Source organism: Alligator sinensis, unplaced genomic scaffold (assembly GCF_000455745.1).
Source record: "Alligator sinensis unplaced genomic scaffold, ASM45574v1 scaffold602_1, whole genome shotgun sequence".
Classification (NCBI taxonomy): domain Eukaryota; kingdom Metazoa; phylum Chordata; order Crocodylia; family Alligatoridae; genus Alligator; species Alligator sinensis.
In genome coordinates, this window is record NW_005841976.1 from 758,704 (window position 1) to 764,599 (window position 5,896).

Genomic DNA, 5,896 nt, shown 5'->3' on the forward strand with positions numbered 1-5,896 from the left:
CAAATTATACTAGTACCCTGATTATTATATATGGACCGTTTGTTACCTCTAACTTACCATGAGCAGTATATTGCTCTGTGAGCAGTCACATTAAAACCATCTGAGCTAATTGTGATCTTATGTAGTATTCAACAAGAATAAGGACTCCAGTATCTGTCCCTATGATGGGTGGGGGAGAATAACAGCATTCTCTTGTATTGCAATAAGATGTGCAAGCAGATATTATACCCAATGGGAGGAAAGGCTGTTCTTCACTGTTCCAGCCTATTGCTCACTCCATCTTCTGGGACTACATTATTTGCTGCCATCTCTTCTTACATTTATCAGAAAGCACAGTCAGGCATCTGATGAGTGAGAGATCCTGAGCTGATGTTCAGGGACAGGAAGCAGAGCAAAGAGAGATGTAAAATCTCTGCAGGTGCAGGCAGTCTGCTCTAGGCACATGCACATCCTATCCTAGCACCTTTACTTGCTATAATTGGAAGCACTTTATATAAATATGCTACTTTTCATGTTCATTTCAACTTCTGAAGTGTTTGTTTCTCAGAAATGGAACCATTTTAGTCGTGTGACAGGTCCTCAAAGTAGTGACAACAAAGAATAGATATGTGAACAGCTATATTCTTTGTATGTGAAATTCGCCCTTAGGCACAGAGTCATCGTAAGATGACATTTAGAATCATATGCCACTTAAAACCTAAGAACTGGCATAGAAAATGATCAAGGGCTAAAGCATAGCCCTCCAAAAGTCAGTGGGCAAACTCTTGAACTTGTATGCAATGAGCATGGATGAATGCAGGGAGGTAGGAGGAGGTTAGGACAACTGTATGTTTTGCAGTGTAGGTGTACTATAGTCTGCTCTGATTTTTATACATTTTTTAATGGTTTGGTTTTATAAGTAGGTTGCTTTATGATTGTTCAGTAGGTGGCTTGACCTTTGAAGTGATGCGACTCCTGAGTTTGCTGGGGGGAAGGAGGGAGGCGGGTAAAGGTAGCTCTGTGTTCTTTTTCTCTTCAGCCACAGGCACAGAAAGGAAGAATAAGTCCAGGATTTCATTAACCTGGTCAGTCTCTGCCTCTCTAATGTTTTACCTTGAAATAAACATTCCCTGATGGGGAAAAATATAATCAGTTCTTAGCATCAGCCTTGAGCTAAGGTGATGTGTCTATAGCAAGAAAGTTTGGTACCATACCTGGGACCCCTGTTTCCTAAATGTCATTCATTAATGATGTTCAAAAATATAGAGCAGGATCTCCCTTCTGCTCTGTAGGTATTGGGTCAGCTCTCCTAGTGCTGAAAAAATGGGAGTTGATGGCAGGTAAGCTCTGCTGGACAAACCTATTTACATGTCTATATGTAACATCCTTAATAAAAGATGACATCAGCCTTCAATTTGTCATGACAAAGGTATGTGGCTTAGCTCAGAGAAGGAAATATATAGATTGCATTGGGTGGGGAAGGGGTTAAGACATACAGAAGCCATGCATGGCTTTATACCTGGGTTTTTCAGGAGACACAACACAATGGGATAGGATGTATAGAGGAATGGCCCCTGTTTTTGCCAATGGATTGGGAACATCATTCTGAAATCACATGATCCAGGCTAGGTTTTCTCTCCAATTTGTCCTTTGATAGGCAGAAAACTAAGCCAACCCTCCTTTTCTTAATTGATTTTTTCTAAGAGAGGTAGGTTTAGGTTTTACTAATGAGAGCCCTTTAAAAAGGATATGTAAAGGGAGCCCTGCTGGGCAGTAAGGGTGGCTAATGAATCTGCAAGCTGCTGACAACAGCACTCCTCAGACTTCAGTCTGAGACAAATTAGCAGATAAAAATCCATGTTCACCTGGTGACCTGAACTAGAATGATGGTCCAAAAAGACAAGCAGCCAAGACTGAGTTAAAAGCCTACATTGCAAGGTAACAATACTTGTTCACTGTTCAAACATAAGGAAAGGGGGAGCCAATGAACACTCAGGATTCATTCCTCCTACCAAAAATATTGTACCATTCCATTAACAACTTGATGAAAGTTGAATTCTCCAAGTCTCTACCTCTTATCCCTGTACACTAGCATATTATCATGCTATGTGAAGCTACCTACTGCAGCAGCCAGTAACCTTTACTGGCTTCTATGCCATGTGACCTGGGGGTGTTCAGTAGCATGTCTGCAGAGGGGGCTTTGCCAGTGCCTGTGCTGAGGCCAGAGAGCTGGGAGTTCTGCCTGAGTCACAGGCACATCTTCCAGCCAGCAGGTATTTTGGCATCTGTGCTACCACTGCTGCTTGTCCCGAGCCCTGGTACCTGTACCTCTTCCCTGCAGCATGGGAGCAGCTGGAAGGGGCTCAGCCCTGGCAGAGGTTCCTGCCAGCTTGAACTTTCACTCATGTTACAGCCAGTGGGACAGGGTCAGGGAGAAGAGGTGGTGGCATGGCACAGCTTTCAGCTCCTTGCAAGCTGGCACAGATGCAAATGCAGGCAAAGCCCTCCAGTCGTGCTAGACAAATTGAGTGGCTCTGTGAGCCAAACGCAAGATAGTTTCTTAAAGATTTTGTTCCCAGCCAAAGCAAGAAAAATGAACAAACGATATTAGGATAACATAGAATTTCAAATGCGTATAAACAATCACTTGGTTGTTCTGTCCGAAGAGCAGGACCTTGCATTTCTCTTTCCTACATTCCATCCGATTTATTTCAGACTGGTTTTTTTTTTCAATATATTGAGGTAGTTTTGGTACATTTGAAAAACAGTTTGAAATAACTAGGCCAGGCCGTTGTTCCTGAAATGCACCTTTACATATTTAATTCTTTTAGGCTTGGCCAACACACAAATGGTTCTACCCTTCCTCCCTATAATAAGCAGTAAATATACGTTGTATTGGTTCTTGTATTTCCTCTATGATTCCTAGAGCAATAAGCACATCCAGTCTGCCTTAGGCACTGGAAGTACAGGATGGGCAAGTTCTTCCAGCTCTGTTCTGTCCTCTGTTAAGTTTCCCTGTTCCCTGAAAGACATCTTCAAACTGGTTGCTTAACAAAACTAAAGACATATCAGATTTTGAAACCAGTAATAACTACTCCCCCTTCTACCGTACATTGTTTCCAATTCTTCTTACAAACGCCCAGAGTGGGCATAAGATCACTACATATAGTTGTAGCTTTCATTTTAGAGCTAATCTTGGCGTTTCTGGTATTACATTGGCTTCTGCACCTGTGTCCAACTTTTAAATTCATTCATAGTCTATTTGCTTCCAGCTGGTAGTCCACTTATCTTCTGATGCAATGTTATCCATTCCTCCTTTGAATTATTCCCCTCGGGTAATGGTTCTCTTTGTCCAGTGCTGTGAACATACTTCTGATGCTTGAAAATTGGTGTGATCTATTGCAGTTCCTACGTCTTCCTCCAAATGCTGGGCATTGCCTTAGCAGTGTCCGCCACAGCCTGTGGATCTCCATGTGCCACTTTATATAAACTTTGTCATACAACAACTGGCTCTAACTACCCATCATGAGAGCTTCAAAAAGTTACATTTCCCCACACAGGATACATCTCTTGTCATATTCAGTACAGCCAAATAAAACATGAATACATAATCTGGTTATATACTTAATATTCTATCATGTCCCTTTAAACCCTGACAGCTGCTACAAATTAACAACTGTTTTAATTAGCATGTAGGCAAATGAAGAAATTATAGACCATTAAAAGGGGGCAGAGGCTTAGCAAGTAGCTACAGATCTGGAGTAATTGTCTGTGTGCCCATTGGTACCCAATAAGTGGAAGCTTAATTGAGCAGTTTAGCAGTCAGTAAAACAAGAGGCACATGAACAATTACCACAGAGTGGGTGATGCACAGGAAGTCCCTTACTCCTTTATTCATTGTAATATACTCAGTAGCCCACATGCTAATGCTTATTTTGCTTGAAAACAAAGGTACTTTCCTCAGGGTTTGGGAGTCTTGTTCTTTCACACCCTAATGTGGTAAAACTTGTGTGTATAGCTTGAATGCTAGATCTAGTGTGACTTCCTTTAGACAACAGGTGAGACAACCTTACACTTGATTCCTCTTATTGTGTGCTGTTCTGAGAGCCTGTATACATTTCATAGTCATAGATTCAGAGATGTTAGGGGCTGGAAGGGACCTGACAGATCACTGGGTCCAGCCCCCCTGCACTTGGGCACGAAAGACTGCTGGGGTCAGATGACCCCAGCAAGGTGGGCATTAAGATGTTTTTTTGAAGATCACCAAGGTGGGTGACTGCACCACCTCTGGGGGGAGTCTGTTCCAGACCCTTGGCACTCGACTTGTAAAGAAGTTTTTCCTTATGTCCAATCTGAAGCGATCTTCAACCAGTCTGTGCCCATTGTTTCTTGTCTTCCCCTGGGGTGCCTTGGTGAACAGATGCTCCCCCAGGCCCTGATGTACACCCCTACTATACTTATAGGCTGCTACCAAATTCCCTCAGAGTCTGCTCTTCTCCAGGCTGAACAGTCCCAAGCCTTTCAGCCTCTCCTCTCATAACTTCTTTCACTCATCAGGCTTTTTCTTCTGTGACCTAATGAACAAATTGCAGCAAAGTGTGTACTTCAACTTGCTAATTTTGTAGCTCCATAATGCGTGAAAGTATTTGTCCTTTTGGTGAAGTATGCATACTGCCACTGCTACATTATTTGAATGTGATTTATTTGTTCAGCACACATGGTTTGCTTCTATGTACATGACTTGTCCTGAGGAAATAATCTGATCCTGTCAAGTCTGCTGGGCAGTTGTTCTGATCAGTCCTAGCAGGCTTCACAATCTCCATCTCTCTGTTTTCTGCCTGTTTCTTCATCCGCCACTGCCCACCGTAGTAATGGAGAGGTTATAGACAAGTGTCTTGACATCAAGCATTATACTGACTGCTACTAAAGCCTTCATAGGAGCATTTCTCCATTCAAGAATGACTTGCCATATATATATTTATTTTGCTTTTGACAATTTTCTTTGAATTTTAGCAATTTTAACTGCCAATTAAGATTGGCCAGACAATGGCTGGGATACAGTGATGATGCGATGTGATTGAATTCCAATTCCCAAGTAAATTGCACAAACCTATTGCACGCAAACTGAGCTCCACTGAAATTACAGATCTTGGGATACTGTGGACATGTCTACATGTGTAATTAATGCAACTGAATAAACTGTGGAGTAATTTGCTCCACAGTAAACTACTCCTGGGCATAGCATCTACACATGCATCCAGAACAGCAGCAAATTGAACCAGGGAGAAACTGTTTAGGCTAGGGTTGCTCCTGCCCCGCTCTGCCCCCCTACAAGGGAAGCTCCAGGCTTCAGGCTAGCTGCCTGCATTCCAGCCCCAGGCTCCAGCTGGCAGCAGCAGTATAACCCAGCATCCAGGGGCAGCCCCAGGCTGGCAGGGGGCATGGGGATAGAGGAGCAGACTAGGGCACGGGACTGCAACTGCCAAGCCATATGGCAAGGCAGCAGGCAAGAGTGGCCCTCTGCTGGCTGGGCTGAGCAGGTGTAATTTACTCCTGGATCATCATATACATGTGTGTAGCTGTGCAGTAAATAACTCTGCAGCAGGATACTACATGTGTTTACAAGTACTGCCCTGCTGTGGAATGTTTTTGGTTCCTGTAGTTGAATAGCATGCATGTATAGACACAAGATGTTTACTACAGAGTTAATTAGGCAACTTTGCAATAAATGTCTCACGTAGATGTGCCCATGCTTACTAGAGTAATTAACTGGGGTCTGCAGCTGTTACTGTAATTGCGTCTGATAGTTTCTCTAGTTCCTAGAAGCCTGAATCCTTGTCTTCAATAAGGAGATACTTTGTTTGGTTTCTAGTGAAAATGGCTTTTCCTATTTTTCTCTAAGAATGCTGTGTATTTT